Source organism: Bos grunniens, chromosome 14 (genome assembly GCF_055505025.1).
Source record: "Bos grunniens cultivar Pamir isolate PY7600 chromosome 14, Bosgru_T2T1.0, whole genome shotgun sequence".
Classification (NCBI taxonomy): domain Eukaryota; kingdom Metazoa; phylum Chordata; class Mammalia; order Artiodactyla; family Bovidae; genus Bos; species Bos grunniens.
This window is the reverse complement of record NC_141178.1, coordinates 28,394,520-28,410,615: the sequence shown is the minus strand read 5'-3', so window position 1 is coordinate 28,410,615 and position 16,096 is coordinate 28,394,520. Positions and strand designations below refer to the sequence as shown.

Sequence of the window (16,096 nt, the reverse complement as noted above, 5' to 3'; positions counted from 1 at the left end):
TCAGAGATAGTTGCAGTTGACTTCATATACATTGAGTCATCAGGGGGTATTGTATCATTTTTTTTTTCCTACAGATTATTCAAGGAGAGACTTTAGGGAATATTTGAAAATAAACATGTAAACATGATTTCAGTCTTCTTTTCTGGAGAAATAAGTCTGAGGACTTCTCCATACATCAGCCAGTAGTCAACACTAGATCCAAAAAATATAGCTAAGTTCTTTTTTTTTTTCTCTTGCTTTGATATTTCCATGCAGAAACAATGATTGCATTCTTTACTAGATAGAAATCCAGTTATATAAGCACTTTTTCTCTCTGCAATACACTTGCCCATCTTTGCTTTCCATTTATTACCTGTTTAGATCTTCACTATCATCCCACAGTTGAGCTTTCTAAATTACGTGCTCAGGCATTCAGTCATGTCCGACTTTTTGAACCCTATAAACAGTTGCCTGCCAGATTCCTCTGTCCTTGAGATTTTTCCAGGCAAGAGCACTGGAGTGGGTTGCCATTTCCTCCTTCAAGGGATCTTCCCAACCCAGAGATTGAACCCCTGTCTCCTGTGTCTCCTGTGTTGCAGGAGGATTCGTTACTGCTCAGTCACTGAGAAAACCCTTTCTAAATCAAGAGGCATACAATTTCCCCTCAGAGCCCATATCCAACAGCAGATTTACTGATACATCCTTTGGTTTCACACCCTGACAGATGTCAAGGTATTATAAAGGTAAAGACTCACAGAACTGACTCTTATGCCTTGGTAATAGAATTAAATTTACAGTTAACTTTAATTTGTTTACATGGGGTGAATTTATGGGTCATGTCTTAAGAAATGTGATCTGTTGAATTCAATATTGTGTTCTATTTTGGACATTGATATTCTCCTTAGGTAACTTTATGCTCAAGATTCTCAGATCAAACAAAAGAAAAATGTCGAGAAGTGGCAAACATACGTACTTGCAAAACTGAATCCATTTTCATCCTCTCATTGCTATTTTCTGACCCTGGAAACCCTTCTAGTAGTTCATTTCAGCCGCTCAGTTGTGTCCGACTCTTTGTGACTCATGTCTGACTCATGTCCATGATGCCATCCAATCATCTTGTCCTCTGTCATCCCCTTCTCCTCCTGTCTTCAATCTTTCCCAGAATAAGTGTCTTTTCTAAGGGGTTGGCTCATTGTACCAGGAGGCCAAAACATTGGAGCTTCAGCTTCGGCATCAGTACTTCCAATGAATATTCAGGATTGATTTCCTTTAAGATTGACTGGTTTGATCTCCTTGCAGTCCAAGGGATTCTCAAGAGTCTTCCAACACCACAGTTCAAAAGCATCAGTTCTTCAGCACTCAGTTTTCTTTATAGTCCAACTCTCACATGCATACATGACTACTGGAAAAACTATAGCTTTCACTAAATAGACCTTTGTCAGCAAAGTAATTGTCTCTGCTTTTTAGTATGCTGTCTGGGTTTGTCATAGCTTTTCTTCCAAGGAATAAGTGACTTTTAATTTTATGGCTGCGGTTACCATCTGCAGTGATTTTGGAGCCTAAGAAAATAAAGTCAGTCACTGTTTCCATTGTTTCCCCATCTATTTGCCATGACATGATGGGACCAGATGCCATGATCTTAGTTTTCTGAATGTTGAGATCTAAGCCAGCTTTTTCACTCTCCTCTCACTTTCATCAAGAGGCTCTTTAGTTCCTCTTCACTTTCTGCCATCTAGTCAAGTCCTTACTTAATTTCTTCTCCCATTTAATTCTCCAATTCAACATTGCCGGAGTCCAGCTCCAGCAGCCAGGGAATCAGCCTGAAGGGGTGAGCGGTGTTGGTGGACAATGATGTAGCCTCTGACTCGAGGTACAGGACTACATGTTTATTTCAAGCTTCAGGTTTTCTTTTATACTTTGACAAAAGCATTAGGTCAGAAGTTTGACATTATTAGTTTCCCTCCAAGATTTATTGTCTCCAGAAATCATTGTTGCACTACAAACAGAGTTCCTGCTTCAGCGATTCTCTCAGAATCGGCTTTACTATCTATTATCTGCTGCTGTTGCTGCTAAGTTGCTTCAGTCGTGTCCGACTCTGTGTGACCCCAGAGATGGCAGCCCACCAGGCTCCCCGTCCCTGGGATTCTCCAGGCAAGAACACTGGAGTGGATTGCCATTTCCTTCTTCAATTCAAGTCGTTCAGTCGTGTCCGACTTCCAGCGACCCCATGGACTGCAGCCCACCAGGCTTCTCCATCCATGGGATTCTCCAGGCAAGAGCACTGGAGTGGGTTGCCATTGCCCTCTCCAATCTATTATCTACTTCCTCTTATGTGTCTTATACTTGTGATTACATTGTAATTCATGCTGCATTCCTCAGTTTATTTCTTATCTTTCTAAATCCTGTTTGCCCGTAGCATCTGCCTATAGCATCTTAAGATCACTATCTCCTAAAAAGGCTTCTAGCTATTAATATCTCTAAAATTCCTAGTCTCTATAAGCTACACTAAAATATGCTAACACTACAACATTCCTTAAACTTTTAGCTTCTAACTATTCTTAATTACTCCTAAACCCTAAACTCAGCAAACTTCTTTTGCCATAAATATTTCCCTCACAAATGGGTCTCAGATAACAATCTTTCCCAAGGCCTCAAGCTGTGGCCTGTGTGCTCATCCTGGAACATTCTTTGTAAAGATCCTTGAACAAATGTCAATGGTTACTTTATAGATTATTTTTTGGGCACAACTGAAGAAGGCTTTGTGCTTTCTCATGCTTTTCTCAAGAACAATAAGCACCTTAACATTCTTTCTAGCCAACTCAACCGAAGAAAGGAAAGAACAAGTCAGAATCACAAAACCTAACTCCTTCATCCCAGGACCGTGCCTGTGGGGTGATGAGAGGGGGTTGGGGCCATGCCTCCATTTTGTCAGTAATGCCTAAAGTGGCTCCTGACACAACATGCTAATCTGACTTACTAATTCAACACTAAAACTTTTCGCCACCTCTTTTGAATAAATAGTGTTTCAATCATCTATTCCAATTTCCTATGAGGCCAACAGTCAGAGAGTGATAAGGAATATGATATGTCCAGCTCATATTATGTTTTCCTCACCATTTAGTGTCAGTAAAATGTGTACCTTGAGAGGAAGAAAAAAGAAAAGTTATCAAATGAACAAAATCGATAAAGAACTTTACGTCCCAAACATTAATTGTATATTCCAGAGTGCTTTGTGTCTAAGTAAGTAGAGCCTAATACAGCATAGGTGTCAAAATCAGTGAGCTTCCCTGTTGGCTCAGACGGTAATGAATCCAATCCCTGAAATCCCTGGGTTGGGAAAATCTGGAGAAGGGCATGGCAACTCACTCCAGTATTCTTGCCTGCTAAATCCTGAGGACAGGGGAGCCTGGCAGGATACAGTCCATGGGGTCACAAAGAGTTGGACACAACTGAGCGACTAAGCACAGCACAGTCAAACTCAGTAACATCTAGTTGTGGCTTGTGGTGATCTCAGAAAGGTTCAGTGTAATCTATTTGTGAACATGCCAACTTTTCCCCTCAGGGAAATTCACCCACTTCCATTTTCAAGCAGTTTCCTTTCTTATTGTCATTGGGTTTAGATTCTTTCTCAGATACAGTGTTCTTTCAGCCTCCAGGTACAAGGCCTGAATATCTACATAAACACCTATATCATGAATCCAGATTTCTTACTAAATATCTGCCTTAGCATTTCAATCCTCTTTTGGGTCACCATTGAGATTTTTTTGGTGGGCATCCACATGACCTGTTTTAACTCTTTAAGTTCCATAACTTAGGTGGCCTGTAAGAGTTTTTGTTTGTGTGGTTTTTTTGGTTTGTTTTTACTAGTCATCATCTACAACCTCATATTTAGCCACATAACAAAGTTACTGCATACACACCAATATCTGGTGAATATATAAATAGTACCCAGAAAGTAGGGTCCTACCTTCATTCACAATTAAGTAGATATCTCTCAACTCTGCCCATTTTTCAACTTGCTCTTATTGACATTTTGCCATTTGCTTATTATTACTGCTGAGCTTTCCAGGTAACTCAGTGGTAAAGAATCTGCCTGCCAGTGCAGGAGATGCAGGAGATGCAGGAGATATGGGCTTGAACCCTAGGTCAGGAAGTCAGGAAGATCCCTTGAGGAGGAAATGGTAACCCACTTCAGTATTCTTGCCAAAAATATCCCCCTCCCTTACCATTAGGGAGCCTGGCAGGCTACAGTCTGTGGGGTGGCAAAGAGTTGGACATGACTGAGCAACTGAGTGCATGTGTGCACATATAAACAGACAGTTATTACTGCTATTTTCCAAATAGCTTTGAAACCTTCAATTCAGAGCAGTTTGCTTAATCTCTTTTGAGATGTAATGGGACTCAGACCACAGAGTAATGGGAACAGAGAGTTCTCAAAGAGATCTTGTACTTGCCTGATGAGCAGAGTAACAACTTGCTCATATACACTGTCAGTTCAGTTCAGTCGCTCAGTCATGTCTGACTCTTTGAGACCCCATGAATTGCAGCATGCCAGGCCTCCCTGTCCACCATCAACTCCTGGAGTTCACTCAAACTCACGTCCATCGAGTCAGTGATGCCATCCAGCCATCTCATCCTCTGTCACCCCCTTCTCCTCCTGCCCCCAATCCCTCCCAGCATCAGAGTCTTTTCCAATGAGTCAACTCTTCACATGAGGTAGCAAAAGTATTGGAGTTTCAGCTTTAGCATCAATCCTTCCAAAGAACACCAGGACTGATCTCCTTTAGAATGGACTGGTTGGATCTCCTTGCAGTCCAAGGGACTCTTAAGGGTCTTCTCCAACACCAGTGGTCATATACACTGTAGATGATGAATTTTCCCTTTAGTATTTGTCTGACAACACCATTTCTATTTTATCAGTGTGCTTTGTTGTGTCACTCCCCTCAAAAACCTTTCTGATATTACCCAAGACAAGATGTCTTGAAGGTTATCTGATGTCCTTTAATGGTGGGAGTGGTTTATAAGTTATCAGTTGTATTTCAAATGGGTTATATGAGCAGCTATCTCAGGAAGTGTCTGACTCTTTGTGACCCCATGGACTGTAGCCTACCATGCTCCTCCATCCATGGTATTTTCCAGGCAAGAGTACTGGAGTGGGTTTCCATTTCCTTCTCCAGAGTATCTTCCCAAGCCAGGGATTGAACTCAGGTCTCCTGCATTGTAGGCAGACGCTTTACCATCTGAGCCACCAGGGAAGTCTATCTTAGGAAGAGAGAAAAGCAAATAGGTTCCCCTAAGGAATCCTATTAAATTTCTGCCAAAGGCTACTATATATTTATTCTTATTGTGTAGATGGCAAATTTCATCTGAACAGTTGATTCATAGGGTCCAAGTCAGTTTGTGCTATCACTCTAGTTTTTGTTTTTGTTTTAAATCATTAATTTCCACTCAAAATTTCCTCAAATTAGATATATCTTTGGTGGCATTGTGATTCAACATTTTGGTAAAAAATAATTCCGAGAGAAGGAATTTTGCCAAATTCAAATACTTCTGCAATTTGCTGGAATTCTTGCTTATTGCAAAGATGTTAGAGGTAATTTATTTTTAATGATTTGATTACTGTCTCTGCTCTATTCCATATCATTCCCAGGAATGCACAAATCAGTATGGGCTTTCCTATGGTAGCTAGATTGATGAACCAGGCTCTATTTGTCATATATGTCCCTATAGCTTTTTCTTCTTCCTGAGTTTCTTCCTCTGATGATGCAATTATCATGATATAGTCAATATAATGTACAAATATGTTCTTGATGCTAAACCTGGATGGCTCAGCAGGTAAAGAATCTGCCTGCAATGCAGGAGACACAGGAGACATGGGTTCACTCCCTGAGTTGGGAACATCTTTCAAGACCAGATCAACAAGCAGAGTTTCTGAAAGCGCAATACACAGTGAGAGAATGAGAAATGAGACACAAAAATTTAGAGAAAAGCGAGGATCAGGGGACCAACACTGCTCCAAGGTGAAGGTTCTGAAACTGAATCCAAGCCAGCTTTATTATACTTTCAGCTGTGAATGAAAGAATATGTGGGGAGTGAAACTATAACTCATGTGGCCTTCAGGGCCAAAGAACAAAATGATCATTAACCACTGAGTAATTACGAAACAGTAATCAAACGGAAGGAAAGTTATTACCGACCTAGATAGCATATTGAAAAACAGAGACATTACTTTGCCAACAAAGTCAAAGCTGTGGTTTTTCCAGTGGTCATGTATGCATGTGAGAGTTGGACTGTGAAGAAAGCAGAGCACTGAAGAATTGATGCTTTTGAACTGTGGTGTTGGAGAAGACTCTTGAGAGTCCCTTGGACTGCAAGGAGATCCACCCAGTCCATTCTGAAGGAGATCAGCCCTGGGATTTCTTTGGAAGGAATGATGCTAAAGCTGAAACTCCAGTACTTTGGCCACCTCATGCGAAGAGTTGACTCACTGGAAAAGACTGTGATGCTGGGAGGGATTGTGGGCAGGAGGAGAAGGGGACGACAGAGGATGAGATGGCTGGATGGCATCACTGACTCGATGGATGTGAGTCTGAGTGAACTCCAGGAGTTGGTGATGAACAGGGAGGCCTTGCGTGCTGCGATTCATGGGGTCGCAGAGTCGGACACGACTGAGTGACTGAACTGAACTGAACTGAATCAATAACAAATCAGTAACTAAGACTAATATTCTTATCTATAGATTTTTTACCAGATACATAAGACACCAGTTGAGGAACAGTCTGGGGTCAGTTTTCCGACCCCAGGATCATAACTTGTTTTCAAGATTATGAACTGTTACTTCTGGATTTGTTCCAAGAGTATCATGCCTTATAGCATCCAGTTTATCAATAATTATAAATTTCTTTTGTGGCCCTTGCTGGGGTCTGCTTTTCTTTTATTCTTTCTGTCTCCTACAAACATCCTCTGGAGAAGGAAGTGGCAACCCTCTCCAGTATTCTTGCCTGGAAAATCCCCTGGACAGAAGAGCCTAGTGGGCTACAGTTCAAAGGGTTTCAAAGAATCAGACATGACTGAACAACTAAGCACAGGCTTTTGATAGTCTTTAGTGCCTTCAAATTTGCATTGTCCAATATGAAAGTCACCTGCCACAAGTGGCTTTTTAAATTTAAATGAATAAAATTTAACAAAAGTCAGTTAGTCTATTAATTACACTTCAAATACACAACAGTCACTTGTAGTTAGTGCCTAATCTATTGCCAGTGTATTTCAAGAACCTTTCCATCATTATTAAAAAGTTCTATTAGTAGCACTGCAGTAGATTATGAAAATAAGTCAGCAAATTCAAATTTCACTATGGCAAATATCCACTAAGTTCCTTTACATGAGGGTACAATTTGCACCAACTCCTTTGGTCTTTTGGCCAAACTATGTACTTATCGCATAGCTTATTTGTATCACTTCAGAAAGAGCTGACTCAAATAGAAGAACCACCTTGCTTAATACTACAAAGTCTAGTTTTGACTTCTAGGAACCATCTGTGTTATGCACTAGCCAGGCAGTATCGTTCAACAGGACATTATTATGAATCAATATTCCTACCACAATTTCCTTGACAAGATCAGTGACCTCTTAGTGACCTCAGAAATTCTACATAGCCAAATGTTTACTAGTGAGGGAAGCTAGGACAGTTTCAGTGGCTCCCATTCAGCATGATCAATCCAAATTGTGTGAAGGTTAAACTTGGGTGATATCTATGAGAAAAGGGCAAAAACTTCGTGCACCATTCACAAATTACATCCATCTCAATTATGCACCACAATTGATGTAGGTATCATTTTTTGTTGCTGTTCAGTTGTGTCCCACTTTTTGAGACCCCATGGACTGCAGCACTCCATGCTTCCCTGTCTTTAACTACCTCCCAGAGTTTGCTCAAACTCAAGTCTGTTTGTTGACTCATCTCATCCTCTGTACCCACTTCTCTTCCCACCCTCAATCTTTTCCAGGATCAAGGTCTTTTCCAAAGAACGGGCACTTCACATCAGGCAGCCAAAGTATTGGAGATTCAGCTTCAGCATCAGTCCTTCCAATGAATATTCAGGACTGATTTCCTTTAGGATTGACTGGTTTGATCTCCTTGCTGTACAAGGGATTCTTAAGAGTCTTCTCCAACATTGCAGTTTGGAAAACTTAACTCTTTGGCACTCAGCGTCTGTTATGGTCCAACTCTCACATCCATATAAGACTACTGGAAAAACCATAGCTTTGATTATATGAACCTTTGTTGGCAAAGTAATGTCTCTTCTTTTTAATATGCTGTCTGGGTTTGTCATAACTTTTCTTCTAGGTAACATAACCAGCAAATAAAATCTCCAGTCACACATTGCAATTCATATGTTTACCCCTACATTGTTCCTCTCATCCATAGTATATCCAACCCTCATGGTTTCAAATACAGACTTTTCAAATCAATATTTCCTATGTCCCTTAAATATTACTGTACTTTGAGTACCTGTATCTCACAATCCTGCAACCGGTGCGCTAAAGCACAGGCGGCTGCAACCGGTGTGCTAAAGCACGGCCGAGGAGCCACCGCACGTCCGAGGTCAGGGGCAGAAGCCAGGTGGACCCCATGCCCAAAGAGCGGCGGCCAAGAGGAGCTACCCTGCGTCCGAGGTCAAGGGCAGCAGCCGGGAGGAGATACCCCACGCCCCTAAGCCCGAGGCTAGGGGCGGCAGCCGGGAGGAGCAACCCCATGCCCGAGGCCAGGGGCAGTGGCTGGGAGGACCAACCCCACGTCCAAGGAGCCGTGGCTGCACTGGCGCAGGAGGGCCTAGAGGAGCTATCCCACGTTGAAGGTCAGGAAGGGCAGCGGTGAGGAGATACCCCTTGTCCAAGGTAAGGAGCAGCGGCTGTGCTTTGCTGGAGCAGCCGTGAAGAGATACCCCACGCCCAAGGTAAGAGGAACCCAAGTAAGACAATAGGTGTTGCAAGAGGGCATCAGAGGGCAAACACACTGAAACCATACTCACAGAAAACTAGTCAATCTAATCACACTAGGACCACAGCCTTGTCTAACTCAATGAAACTAAGCCATGCCCTTGGGGCAACCCAAGATGGGCAGGTCATGGTGGAGAGATCTGACAGAATGTGGTCCATTGGAGAAGGGAATGGCAAACCACTTCAGTATTCTTGCCTTGAGAACCCCATGAACAGTATGAAAAGGCAAAATGATAGGATACTGAAAGAGAAACTCTGCAGGTCAGGAGGTGCCCAATATGCTACTGGAGATCAGTGGAGAAATAACTCCAGAAAGAATGAAGGGATGGAGCCAAAGCAAAAAGAATACCCAGCTGTGGATATGACTGGTGATAGAAGCAAGGTCCGATGCTGTAAAGAGCAATATTGCATAGGAACCTGGAATGTCAGGTCCGTGAATCAAGGCAAATTGGAAGTGGTCAAACAAGAGATGGCAAGAGTGAATGTTGACATTTTAGGAATCAGCGAACTGAAATGGACTGGAATGGGTGAATTTAACTTAGATGGCCATTATATCTACTACTGCGGGCAGGAATCCCTCGGAAGAAATGGAGTGGCCATCATGGTCAACAAAAGAGTCCAAAATGCAGTACTTGGATGCAATCTCAAAAACGACAGGATGATCTCTGTCGTTTCCAAGGCAAACCATTCAATATCACAGTAATCCAAGTCTATGCCCCAACCAGTAACGTTGAAGAAGCTGAAGTTGAATGGTTCTATGAAGACCTACAAGACCTTTTAGAACTAACACCCCAAAAAGATGTCCTTTTCATTATAGGGGACTGGAATGCAAAAGTAGGAAGTCAAGAAACACCTGGAGGAACAGGCAAATTTGGTCTTGGAACACGGAATGAAGAAGAGCAAAGACTAATAGAGTTTTGCCAAGAAAATGCACTGGTCATAACAAACACCCTCTTCCAACGACACAAGAGAAGGCTCTATACATGGACATCACCAGATGGTCAACACCGAAATCAGATTGATTATATTCTTTGCAACTAAAGATGGAGAAGCTCTATACAGTCAACAAAAGCAAGACTAGAAGCTGACTGTGGCTCAGATCATGAACTCCTCATTGCCAAATTCAGACTTAAATTGAAGAAAGTGGGGAAAACCACTAGACCATTCAGGTATGACCTAAATCAAATCCCTTATGATTATACAGTGGAAGTGAGAAATAGATTTAAGGGCCTAGATCTGATAGATTGCCTGATGAACTATAGAATGAGGTTCGTGACATTGTAGAGGAGACAGGGATCAAGACCATCCCCATGGAAAAGAAATGCAAAAAAGCAAAATGGCTGTCTAGGGAGGCCTTACAAATAGCTGTGAAAAGAAGAGAAGTGAAAAGCAAAGGAGAAAAGGAAAGATATAAACATCTGAATGCAGAGTTCCAAAGAATAGCAAGAAGAGATAAGAAAGCCTTCTTCAGCGATCAATGCAAAGAAATAGAGGAAAACAACAGAATGGGAAAGACTAGAGATCTCTTCAAGAAAATCAGAGATACCAAAGGAACATTTCATGCAAAGATGGGCTCGATAAAGGACAGAAATGGTAGGTTCCTAACAGAAGCAGAAGATATTAAGAAGAGATGGTAAGAATACACAGAAGAACTGTACAAAAAAAGCTTCACGACCCAGATAATCACGATGGTGTGATCACTGACGTAGAGCCAGACATCCTGGAATGTGAAGTCAAGTGGGTCTTAGAAAGCATCACTATGAACAAAGCTAGTGGAGGTGATGGAATTCCAGTTGAGCTATTCCAAATCCTGAAAGATAATGCTGTGAAAGTGCTTTACTCAATATGCCAGCAAATTTGGAAAACTCAGCAGTGGCCACAGGACTGGAAAAGATCAGTTTTCATTCCAGTCGCAAAGAAAGGCAATGCCAAAGAATGCTCAAACTACCGCACAATTGCACTCATCTCACACGCTAGTAAAGTAATGCTCAAAATTCTCCAAGCCAGGCTTCAGCAGTATGTGAACCGTGAACTTCCTTATGTTCAAGCTGGTTTTAGAAAAGGCAAAGGAACCAGAGATCAAATTGCCAACATCTGCTGGATCATGGAAAAAGCAAGAGAGTTCCAGCAAAACATCTATTTCTGCTTTATTGACTATGCCAAAGCTTTGACTGTGTGGATCACAAGAAACTGTGGAAAATTCTGAAAGAGATGGGAATACCTGACCACCGATCTGCCTCTTGAGAAATCTGTATGTGGGTCAGGAAGCAACAGTTAGAACTGGACAGGGAACAACAGACTGGTTCCAAATAGGAAAAGGAGTACGTCAAGGCTGTATATTGTCACCCTGCTTATTTAACTTATATGCAGAGTACATCATGAGAAACGCTGGACTGGAAGAAACACAAGCTGGAATCAAGATTGCCGGGAGAATTATCAATAACCTCAGATATGCAGATGACACCACCCTTATGGCAGAAAGTGAAGAGGAACTCAAAAGCCTCTTGATGAAGGTGAAAGTGGAGAGTGAAAAAGTTGGCTTAAAGCTCAACATTCAGAAAACGAAGATCATGGCGTCCAGTCCCATCACTTCATGGGAATTAGATGGGGAAACAGTAGAAACTGTGTCAGACTTTATTTTTCTGGGCTCCAAAATCATGGCAGATGGTGACTTTAGCCATGAAATTAAAAGACGCTTACTCCTTGGAAGGAAAGTTATGACCAACCGAGATGGCATATTCAAAAGCAGAGAAATGCCTTTGCCAACAAAGGTCCGTCTAGTCAAGGCTATGGTTTTTCCTTTGGTCATGTATGGATGTGAGAGTTGGACTGTGAAGAAGGCTAAGCGCCGAAGAATTGATGCCTTTGATCTGTGGTGTTGGAGAAGACTCTTGAGAGTCCCTTGGACTGCAAGGATATCCAACTGGTCCATTCTGAAGGAGATCAGCCCTGGGATTTCTTTGGAAGGACTAATGCTGAAGCTGAAACTCCAGTACTTTGGCCACCTCATGAGAAGAGTTGACTCATTGGAAAAGACTCTGATGCTGGGAGGGATTGGGGGCAGGAGGAGAAGGGGATGACAGAGGATGAGATGGCTGGATGGCATCACCGACTCGTTGGACGTGAGTCTCAGTGAACTCTGGGATTTGGCGATGGACATGGAGGCCTTGCGTGCTGCAATTCATGGGGTCGCAAAGAGTCAGACACAACTGAGCGACTGATCTGATCTGATCTCACAGTCCTTAAAATTTTTGTATACCACTCCTAGGTTATTCACTCAAATCATTACAATAAGCCAAGACCCTGGGGGTTAAATGGGCAGATTATTGTTGTTGTTATTTTTAGTTGCCAAGTCATGTTCAACTCTTTTGTGACCCCATGGATGATAGCCACCAGGCTTCTCTGTCCGTGGGATTTTGTAGGCAAAAGAACAGTAAAGTGGGTTGCCATTTTCTTCTCCAGGGTTTCTTCCCAACCCAGGGATTAAACCCATGTCTCCTACATTGACAGGCAGATTCTTACCACTGAACCATCTGGAAAGCCCAGAATGAGAAGATCACATCCTTTCAAACTTCCTTTCTCAGATATGATGGTCTTATCTAAGGGGATGATGATTTCAATTCACTATTCAAGTATCTTTTATCTAAATCACAACCATCATAGTGGAATATAAAATCCTCTAATCAAAGATAGAAAAGGACAAATTTTTCCAAATTTGTCAAGTTTGCCATTTTGCTGTAATCAGTGGGGCTGTGGTAGGAGAAGCATTCTTACCCAACAGGCATTGATCATGTGTTACATAACTCCTAGGATAAACACCTCCATTTTCTTTTTTTCCCCCAACCATTTCTCAAAAGTCATCTAAAGAGCTCTACCTTATTTCCCACTTTTTATCTTTTCATTTCTCTTCACTGCACTCTTGGTTTGATAAAGTATTGCTCTTTTGGCTCTCATGCAGTCCTACACATTCTAACTGAACCAGCAAATAACTCTCTCTGAATATACTTTGTTCTTCCAAAAATAAAAATTATATAATATTACCAAGATTATATTGTGCATGCCCCCTCTCCCATCACATCTGTAATCATCAATGTCAATGTCATTACATCATCCTCATCATAAAGCCAGACTAGTGCCTCTTGCCCTCACTCATAGCTTTTCATCTGCTTGGAAAAGAGTATTCCATTTTTGGGTAGAGGTGACAGGCAAGTTTTACTCTCAGGTTGTTTTCCAAACTCTCCAGTTAACTCACTGCAGCAGATTAACTGTCATATCATCTTGAAGGATATGATCACAGATGTTCAAAGACACTTGGAGATCAGTTATCCTCAGTAGCAGAACTGATTGATTGATGTGTAGGTAGGATGGCTGTTGGAGACAATTCAGTCATCCCAGCTACAAGAACTCCTGAGAGATCAATTACAACTGCATTGAAATCAACTTCTCCTGTCCATTTCTGTCTTCTTCCTTTGTTTATTGTTATGTAACTACCAAGCCTACCCCCATTCATTTTCTAAATACAACCTTTCATCAAAATCTTTCCAAAGAACCCAGTCTAAATCTCTGAATGAGTTGCTGGTCTATATTGAATTTGAGTATCACTGAGAATGCTTTAGTTGTAGTATTTGTTTAAAAATTCCTTATATCAATAATTTTTGGTACTTCCTTATGATCTTTTCCTATTTCTTAGCAAAGATCCCTCTCAATGGTGCTGCCCAAATGGTAAAGGACTAGCTGCCAGTGTTCTTAGAACCACATAGACAGAGATTAGACCCTCTTAGGATTCAGCATATGACATTCTTACACTGATTGAATTTCCTTGTTTGGGCACTGTAATCATGTCCTCAGCTCAGGCTATGGTAGTGTCAGGCGAGTGTAATCTCCTCGGTTTTGTCTCGTCACAACAAAGATTTGAAGCAATGGACGTTAAAGCCCTCGGCGTGTCACAGCTCTTGGACAGTCCGTGTTATAGTTCTTGGACAGATCAGTTTTATTTAGAAAATATATCCTCAAGGCGTGAGGGCATGCCAACCCAAAGACGCGAAGAGAAGAGGCGGAGAGAGAGAGAGAATGCGTGCGTGCGCAGGAGAGAACGACCCCTGGCCCTTTGGCTCCTCTTTTTATATGTTTTTTCTTCCCCACTGGACCTGCCCTATGTAAATTGGGCTAGCCAGGAGTGCCGTTTGTTCTGCCTGAGGTCCTCACTCTGGTCCTCAGACCTTCCTTTGACCTTCCATTGTTCTATTTTTGCAGGCTTTTCCCTTCCTTGTCTTTTAGCTACCAATTCTTTGGGCTCCTATTTCCTATTCTAACTACTTAACAGTACCCAATGTGTAGCTTCTCCTTTAGCCTTTACAAAGAATAAATCCCTAGCTTTCTGCAGGGTATGTAGAGCAATCAATCTATGTAATGGATCTGAAATCAAATCTAAGGATCAAACTAATTCTTAAACAGGTTCCGACCAATCCATTCTCTCCTGGCTGGTACTGGCATTTTCTTTAGTTTTTTGAGGATTCTCCCTTAGAAATTAGGTTACTTTTTATCCTCATATTCATTTTATATGTTGGTATTTTCTTCATCTCCTGAGCCTGTTACTCTCACTGATGCCTTCAACAAACTTTCTGAAAGGTTTTCATGAAAATGTAACTTGAATCTGTTTTTGTTTCTATTTGTTATATGAAAGTGAAAGTGTTAGTCACTCAGTCTTGTCTCACTCTTTGGGACCCCATGGTCTGTCCATGGGATTCTCCAGGCAAGAATACTGGAGTGGGTTGCCATTTCCTTCTCCAGGGAATCTTCCCGACCCAGGAATCAAACCCAGGTCTCCTGCATTGCAGGCAGATTCTTTACTGACTGAGCTATGAGGGAAGCCCCATTTGTTATATGATTGTTAAAACTGAGAATTTGGAAATATGCATTTGAGGAGAAAAATTCTTTAAAAAACAATTGGACCTTTAATACAAGGAAACGTGTAGAGTTGAGGAACTAAGTTATCCATCACATTAACTGGTTGCCATAAAAAGTTAGAAAGCCCAAGACTGAGATTCTCTCTCAGTAATTTTTTTTGAGACCTCAGATCTGTATAAGTCTAAATGCCTTCATTTGAAAGATGAGATTAATAGCTATACTTCAACTCCTTATGTTTTATAAAAATAAACATGATATAAGTATATGATGCTTTAAAATATAAATTAGTATGCCAAATGAAATGCATTTGCACATATAAATATTAAAAAGTGTTTTTGTTGCATGTCTGTTTTTTGAGACAAAGTATTTGAAATAAATATATGCATATTCTCATGTAAGTAAATTTGGAAAGCATTATGGAAAATATATGATAGATGTCATCAAATCATTAAACATTTAAGCTTAATAAATGCTTTGAATATATATACTCTTTGCAATGATGAGGTGAGAATGCTCTGAATGTATTCCCTTGCTTTAAAAAAAACCTGTAAATTATTCAGATAATTTACTGAACTATAATGTCTGAATTATAATGACTATGTAATTCCATTTTAAATTGGCCTTTTATAAATTCTTTTAGTTTTATAAGTATACTTTTAAAATCTTTACTTTTATAAGTTCTTATACTTTAATTTTAAATTTATTTAATTTTAAAAGTGAGAAGTAATCAATGTATCAAGGTATCTAAAAAAGTTGTGCCTTTTATCAATTATCTTTTTGCACCATGACCCCAGGTGTATATTACACATTTCAAATTAACACTTAATTTCATTGTCTTTCCTTTCATTATCCCCAAAAATTAAAAAATAAAAGCTATTCTAACTCAATCTTTTAAAGGTGATTAGCATATTGTATTGACATTTTATTATTAGATAACACTGAAATCAATGAGTAATCTCTTAATTTCTGATAAGAAATTTTTATAATTAACATCAGTGTTTTTAAATATAGAGTATTAAAGACAACTATAATTAGTGCAGTTCAGTTCAGTCGCTCAGTTGTGTCTGACTCTTTGTGACCCCGTGAATCACTGCACGCCAGGCCTCCCTGTCCATCACCATCTCCCGGAGTTCCTCAGACTCACGTCCATCGAGTCAGTGGTGCCATCTAGCTATCTCATCCTCTGCCATCCCCTGCTCCTCCTGCCCCCAAT

The 16,096-nt window shown here is 40.9% G+C and overlaps 1 long non-coding RNA gene across 6 annotated transcripts in view; it reads left to right on the top strand.

The window, feature by feature from the left end:
- LOC147359235 (uncharacterized) overlaps positions 1-16,096 on the top strand; it is a 366,162-nt gene that overhangs the window by 33,540 nt on the left and 316,526 nt on the right. Inside the window, exon 3 of one of the 6 annotated variants that reach the window (XR_015140196.1) lies at positions 7,983-8,365. The exons of the other annotated variants lie outside the window; for them this stretch is intronic. This is a non-coding gene — a long non-coding RNA (uncharacterized LOC147359235). Of the gene's footprint in view, positions 1-7,982; positions 8,366-16,096 lie in introns of those variants that run through there. 6 annotated transcript variants of the gene reach the window in all.